This window comes from Pogoniulus pusillus, chromosome 14 (assembly GCF_015220805.1).
Source record: "Pogoniulus pusillus isolate bPogPus1 chromosome 14, bPogPus1.pri, whole genome shotgun sequence".
NCBI classification, from domain to species: Eukaryota; Metazoa; Chordata; class Aves; order Piciformes; family Lybiidae; genus Pogoniulus; species Pogoniulus pusillus.
In genome coordinates this window covers 16,132,653-16,158,991 of record NC_087277.1, presented here as the reverse complement: position 1 = coordinate 16,158,991, position 26,339 = coordinate 16,132,653, and the positions used below count along the sequence as shown (strand labels likewise).

At 42.3% G+C, this 26,339-nt stretch overlaps 1 long non-coding RNA gene across 6 annotated transcripts in view; it reads left to right on the top strand.

The window, feature by feature from the left end:
- LOC135181058 (uncharacterized) overlaps window positions 1-26,339 on the top strand; it is a 136,898-nt gene that overhangs the window by 4,348 nt on the left and 106,211 nt on the right. Inside the window, exon 3 of one of the 6 annotated variants that reach the window (XR_010304687.1) lies at window positions 17,034-17,149. The exons of 4 other annotated variants lie outside the window; for them this stretch is intronic. This is a non-coding gene — a long non-coding RNA (uncharacterized LOC135181058). Of the gene's footprint in view, window positions 1-6,041; window positions 6,198-17,033; window positions 17,150-26,339 lie in introns of those variants that run through there. One more of the 6 variants, XR_010304689.1, reaches the window with a different exon arrangement.

Below are 26,339 nucleotides of genomic sequence, written 5' to 3'. Positions count from 1 at the left end.
GTTAGAGGCTTTGGAGTTTTCCTAGGCTCTTTTCTCGGGAAGCTGGGAGTCTATAGCATAGGCTCTGACCTGATTCCTCTTGATTCCCTATTCAGCAGAAGCCTTGCAGAGGGGCAGATGCGATGCAATGCAATGTGCGGTCTTGGCACAATGTCATGCTGGCTATGCATGCTGATTGTGTGCAGGCATTTAGAGCCTGTTCCTGGTAAACTCGAGGCAGCAGAGTTTACAGGCAGTTTCAGGATGCAATGAGGTAGCCTTATTTTTGCCGTTGCACTGTATGTTCAGCCTAGTCTGTGTTTAAGGTAACGGAAATAATCTGCAAAAAGATGCAAAAGAAGTAACATCATTCTGCAGTTTCATAGATTTTGCTTGTGGCAAATGGGTAAGGCAGATTTCCCCACTACTCTCTCAGTTGTTATGTTGCCCCTGGCTCACACATTACTGTACACTTGACTGAGCTCTGTGTTTACTAATTATTTCAGTAGCTTGAGACCTTTGATACCTGTTTAGCCTGGAGAAGAGGAGGCTCAGGGGTGATCTTATTACTGTCTACAACTACCTGAAGGGACATTGTAGCCAGGTGGGGGGTGGCCTCTTCTCCCAGGCAACCAGCAATAAAACAACAGGACACAGTCTCAAGTTGTGCCGAGGTAGGTATAGGCTGGATGTTAGGGGGAAGTTCTTCCCAGAGAGAGTGATTTCCCATTGGAATGGGCTGCCCAGGGAGGTGGTGGAGGCACCATCCCTGGAGGTCTTCACGAAAAGACTGGATAAGGCACTTAGTGCCATGGTCTAGTTGACTAGATAGGTCTGGGTGATAGATTGGACTGGATGATCTTGGAGGTCTCTTCCAACCTGGTTGATTCTGTGATTCTACCACAACAGTCAGAGACACCTCTTCAGATATAATGTGTGCCTTTTAACACATTACAGGAAGGGATAAAGGATCCCCATGAGTCTAATGCTCAGGGAGTGCAAAACAGATTCTTAGCCTACAGAATATCCTATCAGAAAAGTGAGATAGAAACCCACTTGTCACAGCCTCGTCTCCTAATATCAGAGCAATGCTGTCTCCTGTAGTGCAAAAGAATCCACAGCTTGTGAAGTGGTCAGTGAAATGGGGAATGTGTGAGCTCTGCATATCATTTGGCTGACACTACTTTGAGAAAAATTTAGACAGAGCACAAGTTCTGTTCCAAATCCAGGAAAGACCTTTGTAGGTTCGTTTGACATCCACTGAGATCCAGTCAGATCCTCACAGAATCATAGAATTAACCAGGTTGGAAAAAAACTTTGAGATTCTGAAGTCCAACCTATCACCTAACACCTTCTAATTAACTAAATCATGGCACTAAGTGCCTCATCCAGTCTCCTTTTAAACAGCTTCAGGGTCACTGATTCCACAGCCTCCCTGGGCAGCCCTTTCCAATGCTAATCACTCCCTGTGTGAAGAACTTCTTGCTAACATCCAGCCTAAACCTGATCTAGTGCAGTTTGAGACTGTGTCCTCTTCTCCCAAGCACCCAGTGACAGGAAAAGACACCAATCCCACCTGGCTACAGCCTCCCTTTAGGTAGTTGTAGTGAGCAGTAAGGTCTCCCCTGAGCCTTCTCCTTTCCGGGCTGAACCACCCCAGCTCCTTCAGCCACTCCTCATAGGGCTGTGCTCTAGCCCCTCACCAGCCTTGTTGCCCTTCTCTCCTGAAGATTGGTGTGTTTTAGCAGAACACTGACCACCTTCTGGGAGTACACCAAACACCAACCGTTCACTAACTATCTAGGAAAAGGAGTGCTTTCAACAGGCACTTTCTTCTGTAGTAACAGATGGCTTGAAGCTGCTGTAAGTAAGAATTTCTAATGAGGTCCTCCTAATTGAGCTCCTGCAAAAGGGCAGAGAAGGGAGAGGAATGTGCCCTAGATTCACAAAAGCGCTCATCTGCACTCATGCTGTCCTTCTCTGATCAACTTTAAGGGAAGCAGAATTTCCCTGCCTGCTTGTGGAGATTAACTTCAGTCAGTGAAGTTAAGTGAATGAGACAAATACAAAGCCAAGCAAATAGTTTTTAAAAAGAGGGGAGCTGTAAGGTGGCTTTGTTTTCAAGGTTCATTGCTGGTACATTTTTGTGGCATGTGGAGAGCTGAGATGGAGCTTACATGTTTGTGAAAGCAATGACATGTGAGTGGAGCGCTGTGTGGAGTGCATGAGGCAGAGAGACTCCCTTTGCCATCTCTGCTGCACACTCGCAGAAAATCAATACTAATAACATTAACACACAAGGAGGCTGAAATAAGGTCTGTGCACCAGGTCTGTGATATGTAAATACAGTCTTTTCAGAGAGTGTGGAGGATAACGAGATACGACAGGGAGAGCGATTCTCAGACCCAGAGCTAATAAAGAGATTATATTCCTGAAGTTACTTTCTGTGGTATATAATTTTCATTCTTCTGGTTCTAAAACTAGAGCTGGGATGCCCTACATGAGATTTCTCTGTGTCCTATGCAATATGTATGCAATATAAATTTGATTAGTGTGTTTGAGAGACCGGATTATTGTATACCAGAGCATTCAGAGGTAATTCAGCAGCCTGGAGAAATGGGTTGATAGAACTTCATGAAGTTCAGCAGAGGCAATTCCAAGTCCTACCTCTGGGGAGGAGTAACCCCATGCAACCAGCATGGTATTTAAAACCTGAATGGATATGTCCCTGAGCAAGTTCCTCTAGCTCATGCACAGGCCTATTGGCAAATCAAATAAGTGAGCTTTTGAAAATGGGAAAGGGAAGTCCAAGATTTTAGAGAATAAAGAGACTTTAAAAGAAGTGAGATATAGGAAGGTGTCTGTGGGGAAATTATATGCCAAAGGAGGAGTAACCCACAGAGCCAGTAATGGACTGCTCTGCACTCAGTGTTCAAAGAACTGAATATCTATCCAATTAGGCTCCAGGGCTTCAGACCCATTTTTTTCTAATGACATTCTCATATTTGCCACAAAAAAAAACCCCAAAACAACACCTCACCAACTGGTCTGCTGTATGCTTCAGGGATAAGGTGGGACAAGCATGGATTTCTGATGATGTTTCTCTCAAAAGAATTTACGGATCACTTAATCAGAAGTCCCTTAACAATAAAGTAGTCTTGATCAAAATCCAATAGTAGGGCACACAAGTCAGTATTTAGCTGGATAAAATGTGGTTGTCAGTTTACACAGTTGTGTGGAATCTGAAGATGAATAACGAGGCTTAACTCTGGCTTTTGACTATAGCCAGTGCAGGAAAGAAGTTAGTTTTATTTTACAGTGACTTAATAATTTATCCCATCACCACAGGAATATTCATTAAATACCTTTATTGACCATCTGGACAAACAGAAATTGCACTAGGCTATATCCAAAAGGTATTACTCGTTGGAGTGCTAGCAGGGCTGAGCTATCCTAGGGGATAGAATATTGCAGCACTCTTGACTGAGTTGGAAATCTCTAGATCTGAAGAAACTGCAAACTTAAATTCTAAAAGAGCCAAGGGGGTTGCCTTTTGTGAGGCAGCCAGATGGTGAATGGGTTGTGTGAGTCCTTGAATAAGAAGGCTGAGAAGCATCTTTCAGCTTATTAGCTGAATCACAGAGTGTGAAAGAAACTTTGAAACCTGCTAGACTAGAAAGTAGCATATTTATAGAAACATTTCTGTGAGCTGTATTCTCTATTCCTAGACTACATACTCTCTCTGGTACTACTACTACTTGCTCTTACCTTAGCCACCTTGAAATAAAGTGAGTTAGAAATAATGGGCTAATGTCAAGTCTTGTCATGCCAGCCCTCAAAATGATGTTCCTGAGATACTCCAACAGTGCTCAATTCCCAGAAATCCCAAGACAATGAGAGTGTTCATCTCCTCACACCCCACTGGGTGTCTGGAAACAAGGTACTTGGGGGTAAAGAGAATCTTCTCGTGGCCACTAGTAAGCCAGAAGGTCTTTGATGTGCAGTAGACCCAGGAGCTTTGTGCTGAGACCACTGAATTTGCAAGTGCTCCAAGGCACTACAGAGGCACGGGCAATAGGCTGATATCAGGAACAGGCTCATTCCACTAAGACTTTGTCCTGAGAAGATGGTCCTCTCCCTGGAAGAATTTCTTGGCCCAGAGGCTAGATACTTGAGTTACAAGCATATCCCATGAATATTTGGAGTTGGGGGAGGCTACAGTTCATTTATTGCAGCTTGCTTGAGAACCAGCATCAGTGAGTGCTGCTCCTGCCATGAAGACAGTCCTGCCCTTTTTTCATAACATAGTTTTATAACAGATATTGTTACCAATAAAACGAAAGTAAACAAAAGTAGCTGAGCTCATTGGCCTGATTATGGAGGCATATGCTGTCAAGTTTCAGATCTTTCCCTGAGTGTCTTGGTTCTTGTCTTGATGTCAGGGTTAAGTAGGTTAGTGATAGTATGAGAAACAGTTACATCCTTAATCAATCAAAGCCTGTTCAGTGAGAAGCAGATCAGTATAATGCAGAAGATTAGTCCTCTCAAAAGTCTACACCACTGCAGAATGTTAAAACCAATTCCCAGAGTCCTGATGGAATGTGCAGCTGTCTACCCCTATAGTGAGTATTCTGTTTAACTTACTAAAGCAGTATCTCCCAGGGAAATACAGCACCTGAAGAACAGTTAAGAACTTCATGGGGCACCATCTCCGTCTCTCATTACCCAGAGAATGGTGGGTGAGATTCAGCCCTGAAGGTGTTGAGGGAGAACAGGCCATGCATGCAGGGTGTTAGACAAGTGAGGTATGTATGAGAGCTCAGAGAATATCCCCTTACTGGGAGATCTATCTGCCATGGTTGGGGCTGACTGAGTGGCAGCGCAGCTGAGCAGGATCCTTTCTGTGGTGAGACATTGTCAGGGAGATCCCTGGTGGACTGCTGGGATGGAGGGAGAAGGGAAAAGAGAGGAGCCCTTCATGCATCTTCTCGCACAGCAGCATCTTGGTTATTCAAAGACAAACCTGAGCTTGAAATCCAACATTGGTTTCCAAAAGAGTAGCATCCAGTGAAGTTTCTGGTGGCTGCTGTAGGGCAGACACACAAACAGACACTCAATAGCAGATACAGAGAGGGGCACAGTGTAAGGCAGTGGCAATAAGAAGTGTAGAAAGAACAATGAGAAGAAGCTAGGTAGGAAGACACAGTTGGATGGCCAAGGGAGTTTGGCATCAAACTAGGAGTGGAGGGTACCTTGCAAGGGAAGATGAAGCAGTATTTATCACTGCAAAGTTTTTATCTTGAAGCTTTTTTTTTAGTGTATCAATCAACACTTGCCTGTGTCCTGTAGCAAGATGGTTCCTGCTCTTCTCCACACTTCTCAGGCCTTATGCTTTCAAAGTCACTTCTTTCCCCACTGAATTGCTGCTGAGTGGAGAATGGTGTTCAGCATATCGCATAGAGTGTTTGGCAATGTCTTAAATCAAAGTCTATCTTGTGGCCAGATCTTGACATGGGTGGGATATGGGGGTGAGGAATTACAGTATTTCAGCATAGCAGTATGTTCTAATGCCACAGTATTGTGAACAATTGCTTGGAGTGGTGACTCAGTGTATTACTGCTCTTTCCTGCCAAGTGATCACCACTCAGGACTGGAGCATGAGCTTTATAGCAGGAACTGGAAGCAGTTGTGATGTTTAAAATCAAGACAAACCACTACTTTGCAGAAGAATGGAAAATAAATAGGAAAAACAAATTAGTTGAAAACTTAGAATTTAGAGGGACTAAGTCTCTCCTTTGCAGGCGTCCCCTGAGAGCCCATGGGATCCTGCTCTTTTGGTTTTAAATGTCTGTACTCTGCCAAAGGTAAAAGTCAAAGTCAGATCTCCTGAGGCTTGGGCAATGCTTTTATTCCCTCATACTTAATCCAGCAATCCTGAGTGAAGGGTCGCCATCCATCCTAAATACTAGCTGTAGATTCAGTGGAAAGAGGCATACCTTGATGTCAGAAAACTTGCAATTTGCCACTTCTAGGTCTGGTATTATTTTTATATGTCTCTACAGGGTCTAACACCTTCTAATCTGACCCATTGTTTCAACCAGCCTACACCCATGCAAATGGCAGAGGAGATTCAACAGTCTGTTCCCTGAGGCTGGGGCTGGCCACAGTGTTTTGGATATTATGGTTGTCGGTATTGGATTCTGTCCCTTCTCAGCTTCTGTGCCTTGTGTGCCAAGGCTTGGAGAAATGCAGTAGGCTTGCAGTAGGCTAGGCATCCCCTACCTAGGGATGACTGCACAACAGCACATTTCCAATCGAGCAGGTGTTTTGAGTTATTATGGAATTTATTTTGTTTTTCTGCGAGGACTCCCTTTCCTTCTGTGCAAGTTATTTTTTTCACTTGCCCTCTTAGTCAGGTGTTCAGACTGATGCAAAGTGGCTAACACAGACAGCAGTATCCAAGTTCGCTGCAAGTATTAACGGCTAGTTGAAGCAGTAATGCAAGTGAATAGTGAGTATCCTCCAGCATGTAATCAGCTGGTGTCCCCACTTCTACAGAAACTCATAGATCACCAGCTGATCCAAAGTTTAGTGGGGAGGAAGGAAACAATACCTACATGCACAAACATAGATTCTACCTTATTTCAAGATTTCCTAAAGCTTACAGTGAGATTTGAATGAAAAAGATTATTTCTGAAAATAATAATCCCAGCAGTTAGAAAGAAATATAGAAAGGCAAGGTAATCTCCCTGCAGGAGCAGATAACCTTCTAGGACTTACTCCTGGGACAAAGAATGTAAAGCATAACTCACAGACAATAGAGAAAGGATGGAAAAAAAATCACTGAAAAGCTTTCATCAAAGAAAATTGAATTTAAGGTATGAATTTGCCCCATAAATCTAAGAGTAAAAATAGCCAAGACTGGCTGATAGTGGTCTGAAAAATGAGTTCAGTTAGAACAGGCACAGCTGTGATGGATAGGGAAGCTGCTTCTTATCAGGTCAGGCCAGTAATGGAAAAGCAATGGGATAATCATCAAATAATTCTTTTTACTACCTATCAGTTACACATAAGTGGTTGCCTTACAGAACCAGTTAACGGGTGACAGTAAATCTGAGCAGAGCCAGTGCACTCCAAATGAGGACCTCCTTGTACTCCTCCCTTACTCGTTTGGCTCCATACTTTTTTTCCGTTTCTGTTGTTGCCCAGGTTAGTTGTTGCCATCTGATAGTGTCCTGGTACCTTTGGGAAATGTGCTAGAGATGCCACACCGGTTTGAAGCAGGCATGCCTCGCCAGCAAAGTTCCCTTCTCACAATTAACTGCTTTCTCCAGCGTGACTAAGCTGAGATGCTTTAGGAGATTTTTTTCAGCTAAGACTAAAGCTGAAGTCATGACCATGGCTTCTAAGAATAATGCACTTGTTACTATTGTTACTACTATTACTAATACAGGTGATATACTGAGGAGAGCATTAGCACTGCTGTCATCAGTAAAAGCAACAAGGAATAAACCACAACAACCACAGCCACCACCACCTCCCCTTATTCTTCCTGCGCACTAAAAGTTACCTAGCAAGAATAAAAAGAACAGCACTGGATTCTCAGCACCGTGTGACCTTGGATAGCTCAGTTCATCCATGCAGAGGTTTCTTGGGGTGTCATTCTGGAGCTGCTGTTCTTTAGGTTTGCTGTAGGGGTACTTTTAAATGCAGTGTGAATTAGGAGTGTGTGTGAAGATCCGGTAGGCTTGTAAGCAGAGCTATGGTGGGGCTACAGGCAGTTACAAAGATGCTGTTAGAGCCCAATGATAAAATTGGGACTGTGGCCATGTCCTCATAGGTGTGTGATATGGCTCTGAAGGTGGCTTACAATCTCACAGCAGAAATGATGCCCATATAGCCAGATATCTGGTTGTTTCCTGTGTTTCCGGGTTGAAATACGCTCCTGTTTTGTAACATTTGTTTTGCTGAAGTATCGAGTAGGCAGGTCAGGATCTTGACTAGCTGCTGACATTTTCAGTTTAAAGGCAATAACCCCAGAGCTGTGCAGAAAGGGTGGCTACTGGTATGGCACAGTCCTAATTGTTTCTGTTACTTAGGATGGTGTTTAGAAAATAAGCTTTTTTTTTTTCCAACCTAATGGCATGTTTTTAGTTGTGATAGGATTGCACCCACCAAATAAGTTACCAAGCCCCTGTGAAGTGTATGGAAACCTACAGCCCCTGCGCTCCCTGCTCTTCTCCCTGAAGAGTCTTCTCTGCCTGGCCTTTCTTGCTGACAGGGGCTGCCTTTACTGTTTAATAACTTTTTCATTGGCATATTATTGTAGTGCTAATACAGTAACTGTTAGTAACAGGCAAATATTCACTTCTTTCTGCATGCCCTTCTTTTAACAGCACACATACCTATGCCCACCCCTACTCACTATTTGATTAGTAGTCATGTTGTCTTTGTAGTTTTCTTCAGCAAATTATAGCTCCAACTCTTCACAAAGTGTTGCAGTTTTTATTCCAGTGTACCACCCTACTAGGTGAAGCTTGAGCCAACTCATGAGTTTAGTTATGTGACTTCAAGGAAAATATGGTTGCAGTTCCCTACATGCCATGTCACACTGCACATCTGCCAAATAGGCTGTGGGAGTCTTCTAAGAAGTGCCTGCCCTATTATTCAGAAAGCCAAGGCCTTTTGTTCCCTTCAGTGGCATCTTGACTTAATAATTAATACTTAGCACTATGTAAACTTGTGTTAATGAATCCTCATGTTACCCCAAGGCTAGGGGTTACATGAACAGGGAGACTGGGACACAACAAGGCCCTTGTGTCTTCTCCAGTTATGATAGTCCAGGAAACCTCAAGACTGTGGTGTCTCTAGAAAAGAAATTGACTTTAGAAAAGAGACTGAACAGAAGGAGGTTTTATTCAGGGACCGTAGGAAGAAAAAAAAGAACAGTAGGTTTGTGCTTCTGGTCCTGATCTTCTTGATGGTATGGCAGAGAGCCATGCTACCCAGCTATTCTAGAAATAGGCAGGAATTCATGCTGCCAGGAGTGGGGAATGCTAAGAAAAAAATCAACTTCCATGTCTACATTATTCTTAAGGCACTGTAACTCTCATGGCAGGTCTTCCTTGACCTGCTTGAAAGTTTGATGTCATAGACTGAGATACATAGTGATTAATCAGGCTTGTCACTCTTGTCTCATAAATCAAGAGAAATGGTGGATCCTTGAAAAATTGAATAGTGAAGTGCCAAGTGTCAAAGTGAAAAGAAATATAGAATTCAGGTCAAGGAGAAACAATCCTGGTTCAAATACAGAAAAAAATCAGTTAGATAATAATCCCTTCAGCATTTTCTCTTAGGAGTGCAAGAGGCCACCTGGAGTCTCACTCTCCACAGAATAACTATGTGGAGTTTAGAAAGACACAGATGATGCCAACAACGTGTTCCTCTTTTCTGCCTTCTCTCACACCCCACAAGCATCTAAACATTTATTATCTCTCCTGTACCACAACACTTTCAAAGTGCAGATGCCATAGCCGGAATGATCAGCTATTGATAAGAAGAGAAACCTGGTATCAGACACCTGTTCCATAGCCTTGCTTTGGGCTAGCTCTATGAACTGCACATCACCTGAAGTTGATGGACAAATACCAAGGGGTTTTTGAGTATGTCTCTGAAGGAAACAAGTTCCTAAAGTGCATAAGTCAGGTGAGGCCTGGTCAGTGGTTTCCACTATGCTGATGATGCCTAAGCAATGGCTTGAGGTGCTTGCATGGATAGGAGAAAAACTAGGTCTCAGTGGTTTGTCCAGTTCACTCAAAGCTCTGGCAAAGCCAATAGCTAGATCCAAATCTTCCAACAACTTGTGTTTCCATATCCAGCTGGACACAAAATTGAACTGCATTTGTGAGCCTGTGTACTTTCATCCTTTTTATAATGGCTTCAAAGGCTAAAATACCTTAGACAGCCCAAACTGTCCTCTATTATCAGGCTGTGGATGACTTTAACCTCTTGTAGGTCAATGAAAAGCTTGGCAGGGAAGGGACACCAGGAGAAGGGGAGGCCTCTTCTTCAAAGCAGCTTAATCCTGCTGGGGAATTGCTTCTGAGCCCACTGCTGAATGTCATCCTCCTCTGCCCGCCTCAGCACTCTGGTGAGGAGCAGCTCAATGGCTTAAGCTTCTCCCTGTGACTCGGGCTTCTCCCAAATGATTGCAGTGATGACGCGGCAACAGCAGCTCATCTCTGACTCACTCCACGGACATCCCTTCCAGAAGCAGGGTCAGGAGGGAGACCTGCGTTTCCTTCATTTAAAGTCCAGCTTTTTCATGAAGCTGGCAAAGTATGCATGAGTTTGTCTGCATGCCATGCTAGAGAAACCTTCACACTCCCTTTCTCTGGCAAGTAGCCTGTGGTATCCAGCACCCCTCTGAGTCAGAGCTGGCAGCTCTTCTACTTACTTGTTTTCCTGGACAAATGCATCACATGGGAAAATGGTAAATGAAAACATGTTCAAAGGATGGTCATTGGCACAGTGCTGACTGCCATAGCTTTTCACACAGCACAAGGGGAAAGAAGAAACAGTTGCATGTTGGACACTTCTCCAGTTCTCCAGGGCAATTGCCTTGGGATATTTGATAAGTCACCTTTGTCTCAAGCTGAATTATAAAAGGCCTCTTTGTGCGTGTGTTTCTGTGATGTCCCAAACACTGATTCCTTGTCTGCAAAACTACCAAGCAGTGGAGCCTCCTGGAATCCTTATCTTGGCGTCTGACACAGTTCCGCCCTGAACATGTTGTGCCTTTGCAAATTATAATCCGATTTAAAAGTGATACTTATCTGAAGTGGGCTAAATGACTTACACTTCATAATCCTGGACTTCAATAAAAGTCCAGGCATCAGACATGCAATATCTCTCTGTCCAGAATGTAGTGTTATAATCTATCAAGGACCCTTTTCTAGGAGAAGGGATTACATTTTTTTGTGTGTAGCACAGACATCATCGCTTGCATGATCCCTTAGCTTTCAAGTCATTACACCACTGACTGCTCCATTTCTCAAGCAACTTCTATTGCTTCATTTCTGTGCCTGATCCCAGGAGTTTTATTTCCCTGGTTCACAGAGCACTGCAGCAGCAGTCTTCGTCATCAAGCCACTGGTGACATCAATGTCTCAGAGTTCAAAGTATTATCTAGCTCAGGTGTCTCTGCAAACAAACTTCAGCCAAGGTTGTTAGTTTTTCTGAATAGAAAGGATAATGTTACATTCATCAAAGCTGGAGGCTTCTCTGTTGCAGGTTTTTTTCCGATACTCACTGAAAAACAGTGTTCTTGTCTATGAATTGGAGTCATGCAGATCTCTCTATACACAGTGGTGTTAGTACAGTGGACAAGCACTTGGAAGATGAGCTCAGTGTGCTGGTGTCCTGACACTAGCTCTTGCTGTCAGCAGGTGGTAATGATACAAACCCTGGGAGGGAAAATATTGCTCATGGGGTTGTTACCTGTAACTGACCCTTGCTGATGTACAAGCTCCCGTGATAAAAAGATAGAGTGAGCCTGTGAAGAATCTAGAAGGGCAACAGATAAATTGTGGCTAAATCTGTCTACACAACCTTTCCCTAGCCACAGCCGTGAGCATGCCACAAGTTGCAGTTCTCAAAAGAATGTCCTCTAGAGCAAGGAAATGCAAAAGCTATATCGTCAAAAGATGTTTAGCATTGGAAGTCAACAGCAAATATGTTTGGCTATAACGACTCTTCAAATAAAAAGCAGGAGGAGAACAATATGAGGCAGGAGCAAACAGATGAAGAGTGATGGAGATGGATCTGGAAATGTGGGTTGAGTCTCTGACTTGCTGCACCCAAGCAGCCTCAAATTGAGTGAGAACTGGACTGACAGGAGTTCAATCTCATCACATTATTGAGTGCAGTCACCTGCAGACACTGCTGAGTCTCAGTAAGTGCCTTGGCTTCAGATAAACAGTGAATTAGCTTATGAGTACGTTACAATGTTTTGCTGTAAAGTAATATCCTTCTCCAAATCTAAACAACCTTTAATAAACTTCCTCTCTGATTGCTTTTGAGTCTTTTCTTTTGCAATCTGAAAAGAGGATAAGGATTTCTAGTTCCGAGTTGGCACTGTCCAGATGCATAATGGAAACAACATGCTTCAGTTCTATTCCTCTGGCTGTGGCATAGAAGGCATAGTGAAACAGGTCTCAAAAGAGCTGCAGTTAAGATGAGAGGAACAGAATGAACATGGTGGTTTTTTTTTTCCTCAAGTGGCTTCTGAAATTGATTTGTCTTCATATGCTTTTGCCTCCAATGCCTTAAGATGTGGGAATCATGTATTCTGCTTGTGAGATTCATTTTATCTGCATCTCCCACCACTGTGTGAATCCCCTCACCTGCAGGTCCCACCTCTATTTTCTAATGTTACTGCCATACAAGACAGCAGGCTTCAAAATAGCTGCTGGGAAAAGTCTTGTCCAATAGCTGAGCAAGGCTGAGATGGCATTTAATTTTTATGGCAAACAGGTCCAATTCCTCCGGGATGTTTGCTTGTGTTTGGACATAGCTATCTGGAAATTTATTCATGTTCTGAAGGCAAAATTGAGTGTCATTCCAAAAATGCTGTATGGGCAGTCTTTAGAGATGTCAGACATGAAGTCTGCACATGAAGGGAGGAGATTGGCTGATTCTGTTTAAACAATTAAAAGTTTTGTGGCGAAGCTCCGGACAGCTGTATTATTCGTGAGTGGCTCTTGCACTTCTGGCTTGTTTATGCTACAGATTCTTGCAGAAAAGTTGTGAGTTAGAGAGTTATGAAACATTGTGGGATGTGCAGACTGTAAAATAAATCCAGGTTGCTTCAGTTACTGTCTGGCTAACTACACAGATGTGAAGACACAGAGTGAAAGAGAAAGATTAGTACTAATGCATTTTTTTAAACCTCAAAAGACCTTGTGAGTTGTAGTATTTTGATATGACAGAAAGCTTCAAGACCTGCACGACACAATGGCACTATAAAAGCAAGGATTTGGACTGAAAACTCTCTGACAAGATAGTGAACACAGTTGTGGGGCTTTTTATTAAGAAAGTAATGAATTTGCATATTGCCAAATCAGCAGTTTCAGCAAAGCTGAGACTTTGTCCCTTCTTGAATACTTTCTGCATTTGGGTTTGACAGCTCTGTCTTCCCTGGTAAAAAAATGTGCTTTAGCCTCTGATTGTGAGAGCAGGTGACATGGCACATGGCATGTGACTGAATAGTCTTCCCAATCATCATGTCCAAACTGTCTGTTGAGACCAGCTGAGTCTATGCTGCCTTCCGACCCTAGCAGTGAGGCTGCACCACCCTGTGAGGCAGGCAACAGTTATTGCTCTTGTTAGTCTGGACCAAAATCATGTAATGGGGTAATCTGATGACTAAATTGTAGAGACTGGATGCAGGATCGTATCATCTGGTCCATGCTTTGGTCCATGCTTTAGCCTGATCAGAGGCACAGGGGAGAAAAGATATCTTCCACACACTGTTGAAAATCGTATGGCTACTTGAACAAAGTGGACTGGTAGGGTGGCACTGTGAAGTTTTGTGACACAGTTGTTAGTCACATAATGGTTGATGTTTTTCTTAGAATGAGTCCCAGCTGCCAGAATCAACAGCAAGGACTTGATATTCTCAGCCTTCATTTGAAAAGACAAGAGAGCAGATTAAATCAAGTAATTCTAGCACACACTGTCATGAAGGAAAGATTGCATGAATGGAAGTCTCCCTTTGGGCAGAGAGGCCATCATTTCATAAAAGCTGTTATTTTAAGACAAACTTGTAATCTTCTGAGAACAGACACACTTCTTTGTGAGGAGTGCTGATAGCAGGTTAGAAGCATCTGACTCCTAATGGTTTCTTCATTCAACTGCCCTGTGTATCCACAGTAAATAAAATAAGCTGGGGTTTTTTTTTGTTTGTTTGTTTGGGGTTCTGGTTTTGGCTGGTTTTTTGTTTGTTTGGTAAGACAAAATGCACGTAAGATGGAAGAATTTTGGAAAGAAAAGTTCCTGTTCCGTGTCCATTCTCCCTACACAATCTTGAATGGTAGTCATGGCTTATTAGACCCATGGATTGACTTTTGGTTAACTGCTACTGAGTAAAACGATCATATAGGTTGAGAGCTGTGTATTGACTTACATGGGAGTCTGAGCCTCAGGGAAGCAGAATACAGAAGTTTGCAGTCACTACTCTCTAAATGATACCCTGGGGATCTTGGATATCAGTGATGTGTTCTGACTGAAGCAGAGAATGAGAAGAATGGGTAGAAATCATGATGTGTTTATTTTTAGTATGAGTTTGTACTGAAATTGGTAGGAAGTGTGGCTGTGTGGACCTGCTGGCTGTTAGACAGTGTTCTCTAATCCCTATTAAGTTATGACCTGATGGCTGTTTTTGACCAAATCAAAAGAAAGTTTGAGGTATCAGAGGTCAAATTTTCATGTGTATAGGAAAAAAGATGTTAGTAGTGCTCTGACAGAGTGGCATGGTAACTCCTACCAGAAGCAGGAGAATTCACACAACGACATAGCTTTAGGACATGGGGCCCATACCTATTGGCTTTCCCCTTAAGAGACTACTAGTTTCTAAATCAGGTAGCAGAAAGTAAGATCAGAGATACTAAAATGGATGTTGGGGATAAGTGGAAGAATTTGCTTGAAAATGTTATTTACGTTGAGCTGCAGTATTCCAAAATAAGTTATATCTTCTTGCCTTGGCATTTCAAAGGAGTAGTTCTACTATTTTATGTCAGAGATATGAAAAGATTGGCCATGTAGATCAAGTTGTGGTTGGTGTGTTGCATTTCACTGAGGGCTTTTTTTTTCACTGTTTATGCCCAATCAATATTTTGTAAGATTTCTTGACTCATTTAATGCCAGCAGGCACCTGAACACCACACAGCTGCTTTCTCACTCCTCTCTAGTGGAATATGGAAAAGAATTGCAAGGGCCAAAGTGAGAAATCTTGTGGATTGTTTAAAGCAAAAGCTGGCCATAAAAGCAAAACAATATGAATTTTCCATTCCTGGGAAGTAGGGCTTCATCATGCATAAACAAACACCATCACTCTGAATGCCTACCCTCTGCTTCTTTCTTGACCAATCACCTCTGCCCTCTCCAGGCTTTATGTGCTGAGCATGATGTCCTACAGTATTAAATGTCCCTTTGGTCAGTTGGGGTCAGCTGTCCCAGCTGTGTCTCCTCCCAGCTTCTTGCGTGCCCTCAGCCTACTCACTGGCAAGGCAGCATGAGAAGTATAAGAGACATTGACCTTTAGGCACTACTCACTAATAGCTAAAATATCTGTGTGTTATTGACAGTTTTCATCAGAAATCCAAAGCATATCACCATATGAGCTACTATGAAGACAATCAACTCTATCCTAGCCAAAATTAATAACTGATTAAGGAACTAAAAATTTATGTGTTGATTAAGAAGCATCCCAGATGTCTTTCTTTACTGGGAGTCATAATAAAGAACTGTAATAGGTAAGAAAATCAGGAATGCTAAGTTGATGTGCTTCTTGGAAGGAAAGTTGAAGGGTGACCCAGGCAGGCTCTTACTTTTCCTGCAGTAAACTCTGACTGTCTGGCAGTATAAGCTTTTGCCATAATGTAATTATCCTCTTTCACGAAACTTACACTCTGTCAAGCATGTGCTTCTTGAGATAATAAAACCAAACCAGCTCTTTTGACAGCAGTGCGTGTTGAAGGCAGAGCTATTTGGATTCACTCACAGGCAGAAAACTTGGGCATCAGTTCTTTTTCTTAATTCTCTTACTGAAGATGTGGCTCCTCAGGGCTTCTTTTTATCCTTCTCGATCATGAATGAAATCGATGACTTATCTCTTTTATCTGTCGAGACTTTCCTAAAGAGATTCTAAGATGAAAGGAGTTTCCAAAGTGTAACTAAGAAATGTTTATTCTCACGGATCACTGAACTAACTGGGATCAAATATTAAATTGGAATACAGAGCTGAGTACAAAACAACCCCCTGTATGTCCTCCATGGCCCCTGGTTTCCTTTGCTGACTCGGTATCTAAAATATGCCAGGCAGTTGTTGTTTTTTTTCTAGCATAGCTGAGTAATTCTTATAGTCTTTAAAAACAGTTCAAGCAAAGAGCTCCCCATCTGCACAAGTACTGCACTTAACACCACCACATCTTGAGAGTGACTGGCTACCTCTAAGGGAGACTTGTTCCAGCAACTGACGCTTACTGAAACAATAAATATAGCAGTGCTGTCATTTCTGATGGGCTGAGGAGCCTAGAACAGGTTAGTGTTAATTTACTCCTTGAGGTGGTTTGAATTTTGACAAAAAACCCAGTGCTTTGCTGCTGCTGTTTCAGTTTGCTGGATGAGCATTTATTTAAATGCTTGCTGCTCTGCTCAGCAATAAAAAGCAAGATTGCTTTTTATTGCCATTCTTTCCTAGCACAAGATTGTGTCTGGGTCTCTTGCAGGCTTAGCTAAACTTGTCAATCTGAGAACTTCATTTGTAATTTGCCAGGAGCCCTAGGGCCGTACTTCTTGCAATAGTCATCTGTCTCCCGGGAGAGGCAGTAGATTCACCCTTCAGAGTGTGAGATGACAAAGGACCAGCATGCATTCCCCAGTGCGGGTTCTGTGGGGGTTTGTGAGGCTGTAGTATGTGGGCTTCGTGCTTTTCCTTACACCTCATTTGATGCTGTGGTATGTGGGCTTTGTGCTTTTCCTTACACCTCATTTGCAATGGGACTAAGATAAAAAGATTCAGGGCAATGGTGCAGCTCAGGCAATTGTATTTGCTAGTTTGGAGATTGTTCTGCCCTGACTTTGTTCATTGCTCCCTTTCAGTATTGTTCCCTTCCACTACCTGTGGTCCTTGACTCCCCAGGCTCCTCAAAATGTTTCCACTCACAGCCTGGATCTTGTCATTGATGGCGTTAGCCACTTTGCTTTTAGTCCCCTAACTGTCCCTATTAGACAAAAGAAGCAACTCCAGGAAAAAAATTGACCCTTTCTTCCAGGACCTGGAATGGAGTGTGAAGAAACTAGAGAGACTGTGCAACACTGTGCAGCTCATCAGCAGAGTGGACAGGATGCTGCTCAGTAAGGCATGAAGGTGTAAAGAATCATCATGAAAACAGTGGAATAATTATTTTAAATCTTTGGGAGATTTAATTCCCTAGATTAAATTTAAACTTCTTTAAATCTGCTTCTTTCCTTCAAAAAGCAGAAGCAATTTTGCTGTCATTTTCTAAAGACCCTGCCTCTTCCACAATCACAGCACACAGTTAAGGGAAAATGCTTCTTAAGCCTTCCAACCTCCTAGCTTGCTGCTTATAAATAATAGGATGTGAATAGGGAAACTTTTTGTTGATCTCAGTGGAAGTTGAGGGCAAAGAGACAAGGCAGAGACATAAACATAAGGGACAAAAGGAGATATCAGTCAAAATGTGTCTGATCAGTGAACATATGCAGCTGTGCATTGATGGCTCACTTTTACTGGTTTTCCTCCATCAGAGGAAGAGCCTTTTTGGACTCTGCAGCTATAGCCCATGTCTCACTAAATATATTGAGAGGGGGAAGGGAAAGCTCAGAAAGGAGCTGAAAAGCAAAGGGAAAATTCCACTCATGATTCATTTCTGTGCTTGGAACTTGAAATTCAAAGTTCAAACTTCATTTAAAGGGAAATGATTAAAGCTTGGGGAGTTTCTTTAAGGGATTTTTGCATACAAGGATGGATAAGGGTGCCTCCTCTCTTCATCTCTTCTGTAGATCATACTGAGTTCCTATCTCACATCTTAATATTCCTTTGTAAACCTTATATAATCTTGTACTCAACAAATTCCTTTACTTGGTAATAAAGCAGGCAGTTATTTGCAGCAATATCCTGTGAGAACAGCTTTCAAGCAGCATTTCCCCAGAATCATTTCCTTTCTATAGACTGTTTGATCTTCCCAGTAAAACCAGCAGCCCTTTAGAAAAAGCAGAGCACAAGGGCATTGCTGCTGCTGAACACTCTCTGTGTCTGTGCTGTACTGGGTCCAGTATGCTATGAGCTGGCTCTTACTTTACCCAACATAACTTCAGCTAGGTCTTCATTCACCAGCCACTAAAGTCTCTCACTATGACATCTTCCCATCGAGCCATTTCTTTCTCACTTCCCTCAAAAAACTGAGCCCTGCAGCATCCAGCTGTTCTCCACTTTTGGCAAGTCTGAATTCAGAAACCATGTAGGTGTATCTTCCCCTCCCCCCCCATCTTCATTGTTTGAAATGGCAGAATAATTTTTGCTGAAACTTTAAAGATCTGTCTATATATAGAGATGCTATAGACGTATTTATATCTCTCCCCATTTTGTGGCCTATTTTTAGATGCTGCTTCTGAGTACCAAGAGCTGCTGCATGTGAACAACGTGTTATGGGTTGATATATATATTGCCTTTCCCTTGTTTCTCATCTTCTATTACGATTGTAAAGAAGAATGTGGCTTGAAATGAAGTAAGTCTGAGTAACTCACTTTATGATTGCTTGGAAGAGTCAATCCACTTCTCAGAAAACTTGTAATTGATTTTATATAAGAAAGTAACTCCAGCTAGAGGACTAAGAAGAGAGAAGTTGGGTTTATAAGATTATGGTATTTGTCTGTCTTTATAGAGCTGCCTGAGTCTCAGATACTGAAAAAAACCCCACAAAATTAATGGAGAATATTAGAAAACAAGGCCAAAAATGTCTTGAGAAGCCATCTGCCTTTGAAAATCCTTTGAAAACAGCAAAAGCTTAATAGATGCTTCCTTAGCCTAATGAAACTCAAGCATTAGATTACAAGCAAAGGGCCTGGTGCGTCTCCTGTGCTTTGGAATGTGTAGAGGCTTTTGTTAGGAGCCTCGCTGATGAACTTTCATGTGGGTTTTGTAGTTTTATTGGCCCATTTTCCTGTTCACCTCCATCATAGCTTTTCCAACACTAAGCACTCTCTATCTTTTCAACTTTTAGTTAAGTGTGGACAAGAAAATTGCACACAGCACTACAGTAGTGGCCTCTCCAATGTTCTGTGTAAAAAGTAGGTAATTCTTCTCTCCTACTGCTATTTATGTTCTTCTGCTTATACCTCTTGTGCCTGAGCGAAAAGAGAGACACTGATCACACCAATGTAATCTCTCAGTGAAGTTCTTAATGAGTATTCCTTGCAAAGAAATAATGGAAAACATTGTGTTTTCTTCTTTTAGTTCCTTCTGCAAAATGCCAAGAAACATTGCTCTACACATTATCAGCAATATGAATCTAATCCTGCTTAGAAACACTTGGTTTAGAGATAAGAACCACAGACCAAAATAGATAGAAACTTGAGGATGGCTCTGTAACCATTGCTGTACAACAAATGATAGGAGGGATGTATTTTTCCTTCCTCCCCCTCGCTTAGGGAATTCATAGCTTTTTCTTTATGACAGATAAAAATGCTTTTAATAACCCTGCAACAAGAAATTTGCCGGGTGATTCTTAGAACTAAGGCAAGACAAACAAAACCTTCCCTGCTTCAGGAGCATTAATGATCAAAGAGTGCATCCAAAAAACCTCTGATGCTGCTTAGTACAATTCCACTCATTGGTGGCTCACTATTTTCTCGTGAGTGTAAAGAACCAGCAATACGTAATGCATTCATATCCAGTCCCATTTTCATGCTTCATTTCATATTTATTATAAAGTATTGTCAGACAACTAGATCTCTGCACTTTATGATTCATTCCTACCTTTAGTAGACATGTAACAGGATTATCAAGTGCTGAGGTAAACTCACTATTTGCACAAACACATACACACACGTGCACAGGGTATTTAGACTGCATTTTTATTCATAATTTAGTCTTAATTAAGCTGCTTGTCAGTCTGAGGTATTATATTCCCCTGATATGAGTAACATTACATTGCTTTAAAAATATTCATTACCGTAGCTTGGTTTTCACATGTAATTTCCCCCACGCTTTCAAAATAACATCCTCTTATTTCTGAAAGAGTAACATTTTTCACATTGGTCCTCTTGATGTTAACTCCATAACCCTGTCTGCTCCTCCAGGCATAGTTTCTTACCTTGTGAATGAGGGAAGCAGTTGTGGGACAAGATCTTATTGAGGAAAAACTGGCTGGCAGGGAAATGAAGCAATCTTGTTCTGGTCAGGCTTGCATTCCCAGAGGTTTTATACACGTGGTTCCACGTCTACATCCTGGACAGATCCTTGCACTTGCAGGGGTCTCTTTGAAAGGTAGCTTCTATCTTAAGGAAAAGATTTCAATTAATACTGAGCTAAGACATTTGGATCCTGAAGAAGAGAGGGATTAATATCTTCATCCTTTCCTGTTTCCTAACATTTGCTCCCTTGATTTTCATGTGTGGCTTTTATAAATCCTTTTTATAAAAATCCTTCCACTCTCCTGGTCCCTGAACACTTTTCCCAAGTGCAGAGTTTGTACTATAAAAACACACACCAAAACAGGTTTTGCTGTTGCCAGTGGCTGACTGAACCTTTGGAGGTCTTGGCTGCCAGACAGGGTAAACACACAAGGTGGGGAAGAGCCATTTCTTTTTTCCCTGTGAGATGCCTCATGTAATTTAATGCAGGCTGTTGAATTCACTGCACAGTACAAGTAGTCCAGGCAGAAATGGGTCTTTGTCACTGGACTCTGCAGAGACTATTGTACTTTTCCCCACCTTTTTCCAGTAGAAATGTATCTGTGATGCCTTCAGCTGGACAGTCACTTTATTCTCCTCTCCAGGTTCTCTAACAGACAACACTGCCAAATGCTTTTTTATCTTGATTGTGACACAGTAAAGCAAGAGGCAAGAAAGCTCAGGGAAAAACAAAAACAAAACCACCCAACAAAACAGTCAAAATCCCAACAAAATGAAAACCAACAACTTGCAAGCAGCCAAACAGAAGAAAAGACAAAACAAATCCTCCCACCAAGATAGAAATCTCAAAGCTCATTTATTTCAGCTTCTAGCTTATGCTGAGATTTTTCAGTTTGCTGACATTGAAAAGTACATCAAATCTTGGCTGAGATAGAGGATCTCAAATATTTTTTTTTATTAGGAAAAAAAAGCAACAGAATTTACATCTACAACTGCACAGGAGACAGATAAAACACCAGAGAAATGAAGCCTTCTTTTTCCAGAATGAGGAATTGATGAACACTGTGATAAAGTTCAGAGAAGAGTTATTTCCTTCTAGTTTCAGTTGTGTTGTGGTACTGAAAACCATCAAAGCTACTTTCCTTGTTGCCAGAAATACGAGGGAGGAAAGAGACATTGATGGGTTATTTACTTCAGTGTTACCTTTTATTCCCTTGAGATTTCAGCATCTCTGATCTTTCTTGATGATGTCCAGCTTGTCTAACTATGATATTAAAGTGTCCTGCCAATGTATCATTTTTCTTTCAAGCACAGCTTCCAATAATATAATGTCCAAGCATGTTAAATTTGCTTTTTCATTTGCTTTTTCTCCACTTGTGAACTGCTTTAGCAACATGCCATGCATCCAGTGCAAGTGAACCCCAGCAGTACAGCAGGAACCCAACAGTGGATGAACCAAATTAAGGGTCTGAGTCACAGCTACTCTGGGGAGCAAGCTGAGCTGCTGTGATTGATAGTTATTGCTTAGTTCAAGCAGTTCTGGTCCACAAGCAGAAGAGAAAGACTTGCTGTGCAGCGGTTGGCCTCCTTGCCTCATTGCCATACTCATGAGATGGCCTTCAGGGGGTTAGTGAAGGGCAGCAGGATTATTTCGTGGCTAAGAATCAATCTGCCCTGGGGAACACCACTTGTAACAGGCTGCCAAGTGAATTTAACCCCCTTCACCACCACTCTTTGGGCCTGGCCATCCAGCGAGTTTTTCACTCAACAAATCACATGCCCATCCAAGCTATGAGCAGACACTTTCCCCAGGAGGATGCTTCAGGATGCTGTGCCAAAGGCCTTACTAAAAAGTCCAGGTAGATAGAACCAACAGCCTCATCCACCAACCCTCATCCACCAGATGGGTCACCCTGTCATAGAAGGAGATCAGATTGGTTAGGCAGGATTTGTCTTTCATAAATCTGTGTTGACTGGGTCAAATCATCTTCTTGTCTCATGTGTGACACATGATGACACTCAAGATGATCTGCTCCATGACTTTCTCTGGCATTGAGGTCAGGGTGACAGGTCTGTAGTTTTCTGGATGCTCTTTCTGGCATTTCTTGCAGATGAGTGTCTCATTTGCTAACCCCCAGTCAACCTCATAGATTAGCCAGGACTGCTGAAAAATGATGGAGAATGTCTTAGGTAGCACTTTCATCAGCTACTTCAGCACCCTTGGGTGGATCCCATCCAGTCCCTAGACTGTGTGTATCTAAATGGTGTAGGAGTTTGCTGATTATTTTGTGCAGAAGGTGTGGTCTTGAGGAGCCCAGGCAGGAGCAGATTGTCCCTGAAGGGCTGCAGCCTGGGGAAGGGCCAGTGCTGGAGCAGGGAGACATGTAAGAAGGGAGGAGAGGCCCAGAAGGACTGTGATGGACTGACCACAACTCTCATCCCAACCCCATGCCCCTTGCAGGAAGAGGATTCAGGAGTGAAAGGTTGAAGTGGGACTTAGGAAAGGTAAGGGGCGGAAGGAAGGGGTTTTAGTATGCTTATTTATTTACTTTAAGTGGCAAGAAATTAAATTAATTTTCTTTGTTTTGACTCTGTTCAGCCTGTGACAGTAACCAGTAACTGGTGTCCCTGTCCTTATTCTGAGTCACAAGATTTCTCATTTAATTTTCTCCCCATCTGCTGTTGAAAGAGGGTGAATGAGCAGCTGGGTAGAATTTTGGCCCTTAGCCAGGGCTGACCTGCCACATCATGACAAATAGATCATATAATTAAAAACATCTATTAATTGTCATAGTTTCCTTACGATTGCGTATGCAAAGTTCCAGTAAAATTGCTCAGTGTCAACTCTTCTGTTGGCAGCAAAACCCACTGTCTTGTTGGTGTCCTAAGATGTAACGACTGAAGACCTTTGCTGTACTAGGGTAAAGGTGAAAGCTTGCTGGTGAAGCAGCTTCTGCAGAGAGACGTTTAGACTTCATGACAAAAAGTCAGCACCACAAATGCTTTTGAAAATACTATTGACTGACAATGCTGCTGAGGACCTATTGGGAGAAGCACTAATAAATACCATGACTTGATTTCTCAAATAGGGGCTGAGGTGATGGTCTCTGGGAAATATTAGACTCCATATATGTTATCTTCAGAGTGCCCTATCATGGCAATAGTCCCAATAAGAAAGCATATTTATCTTTACTGTGACTAAGTACTGCATAATTTAACTGCTGCACTTATCTCTTTGTTTTCTGCTAAAGCAGTTTCTTTGCCTGAGTGCTCACACTTCAAAGACCAAGGGACCATATCTTTATATTGGCCATTTATCCAGCCAAAAAAAAAAAGGATCTGTGATGGTCAAAGCTTCTCCTGAAAAAGCTGGAAAGCATTCTGTCACAATATTTGGCTTTCCTTGCTCCTATCTCCACCCCAACTAGCTATGCAGATTAGACAAGGTGTTTTGAGAGACTCAGTTGTTACGTCTTCTTTTCAGCAACAGAAGTTAAAGGCAAGTGGAAATCTGAGGGCCAGAAGGTTGTCAGTCATGCCAGTTTGTTCCTTTCTAGCTATGCAGGAGATAGCAGCTTGGAAAATGTACTAACATGAGCTTGAAATTGTGCCCTACTATATGCTGTGTTGGACTTAACAGAAAAGGAGGCACTGTCTAGTTGCCTGGTTCAAGGCTTCTAGGACTGTTTTGGAGTCCCTGTGAAACCTGCCTAAAACTCCTTTTCCCTGTCCAGCCATCCTGAATGGCACTGACATCTCAAAAGTCACTGCTCAGTTATTTCTGGGCAACTGAAATGAGCCAAAAAAAATCAAAGTGGCAAAGAGGCACACATCTTCCACTCAGAATTTCATCAGAACTCATGCTTCCACCTCCAGATTCTAGTCAAAAGAGAAACAATGGTTTAAGCTTTTCTCAGTGTTCAGATAAACAGAGGAATTTAGTGTTACTAAATACAGATTCATTGCAATGAGTATCAGAGGAGATATCTCCATGACACTGACTTGAGTCTGATTTGAGAGAAGTCTGACTGAGGTTACATACTCTGTGGAAAGGGAATTGTATCTTTGGCATAGCAATGCCAATAAATGACAATGATTAAGTGCTGAGGAATTCACTTTAGTCCCCTGAAGGAGTGACTGGACAATCTATTTAAAATGAAGACAAACAGAAAATTGGAGCAAACACTGTGGGATGGCTTAGGCATTGACAGTGGAGTGACTCTCTCATGTTGTCTGTCTGGAAGGCTGCCGGTCTCATACTGGCAGTACTTTCCTTGATTGCTTTCTGCACCAGCAAGGCTGAGAGCAGCTTGAGTCATGTAAACACTACAGAAAATGCAAGGAAATTAAATCTAGAGCGTAATCTTTGCTAGGGGCCTGTAGCAGGAAAAAAAATTAGTGAAGCAGAGGACAATGTAGAAGAGCATGAAGTCCAAGATGCTCCCTTGGAGTGGAAGGAGGTACAGGTAAAAAGGGGAATAGTGTATATGAGCATGCAATAGGAATCTATATGAAAGACAGGCTAGCCAAGAGAGAAAACCACAAAAGGGCAGGAATGGCAGACATGGAGCTGAGCTTTTGTCATGGTTTAAACACAGGTGGCAACTAAGCCCCACATAGCTACTTGCTTGCTCCCTCTCTTCCTGGGACAGTAAAAAAGAATCAGAAGAGTCAAACTGAAAAAATTCACTGGTTGAGCTAAAGACAATTTAATAGCAAAGCAAAACCAAGGAATTTGCCAGTTCCCATCAAGAGGCAGGTGTTCAGCCATCTCCAGGAAAGCAGCACACCATCTCGTGTAGCAGTTACTTGGGAGGACAACACCACCACTCCTAACGTCTCCCTCTTCCTTCTTCTTTCTTCCGCTCTTTTGGCTGAGCGTGATAACATATGGTATGGAATATTTCTTTGGTCAGTTGAGGTCAGCTGTCCCTGATGTCTTCCCTTCTTGTGCACTCCAAACCTACTCACTGGTGGGATGGGGTGAGAAGTAGAAAAGACATTGGCTATGAGAGCACCACTCAACAACAAAAATATCTCTGCATTATGAACTTTTTCCAGGACAAATTCAAAACATAGCCCCATATCAGATACTATGAAGAAAATTAACTCTACCCAAGCCCAAATCGGCACAGATTTGTGTCATGAAACCTAAGATCTCTCACCAGTTCAGCCATGATTTACATTCATGTGAGTTACTTGCCTTCTTTAAATGTCTAATTCCCTTCCTTCCAGCTTTTACATGTAAGACACATATATAGCTAGGCCTCTCTTCTGTAGCTGTATGAGAACTGGCACAGTGGAGTTCTGATCAGTGACATAAATTGCAAGGAGAAAGCACAGCTGAAGGAAAGCCTACCTCTTGGAAGGATCTGGGATCCAAAACAAGCAGGAGGTGGGTGGGAGTGAAGAATAGCTGGTTTTACAAGGTCCCCACCTGGTTCAGTGCACCAAGATCGCTGACAAACTCATGGATCAGGATACACCTAGAGCCTCCAAAGACAACAGTAACCCTTGGCAGTAAGTCAAAAGGGTTAAATTCTCCAGGGTGTCTTCAGAAGGTCAGGAGGGAAAGAGCTTACTTTTTACTTTCTTGATGTTTCTCTGCCATGTTGCTATCCAAGTAGCTGTTGCAGCAATGTGAGAAGTAACTGGGTAAGGAGGATCACATCTGGTAGGAGTGGTGGTATTTACCTATGGAGAAGTCTAAGGATGACTAAATGTGATGGCAGACTTCTCTCCTCTCTCTGCTTGTGCCCTCTTCCCAAGTCATTCATTCTGGAACTTGCTGTCCACCTGTATTCTAGGCATGCTCTGGCTGCCTAAATCATGTGATTTTAGAAACCTCCTAATATGAAAAAAAACCCAACCAACCAAATAAATGAAGGAGGTTATTGTGAAAACATGACATGCCATCACTTTAATAAATGTTGACTCCTGTCACTGTGTTATCTAGTATTTAGAGTTTTATATACTGCCAACAGATCCAAGTGTTTTGTCTTCTTGACTAACGTTTCATGCAATCATAAATTAACTCATTTCTCAGCAAAATCTGACATCAGCAGTTAAGCTGTCAGTATATGGAAGTACTAGGGTTGGCAAATCCTCGCCGCATAATGAAAACAAAGAGCTTTAAATATACCCCAGACAGTGAGCTAAGTGTGCCTGGGCTGAGCGTGCTATCACAGGCCACACTGGTCACA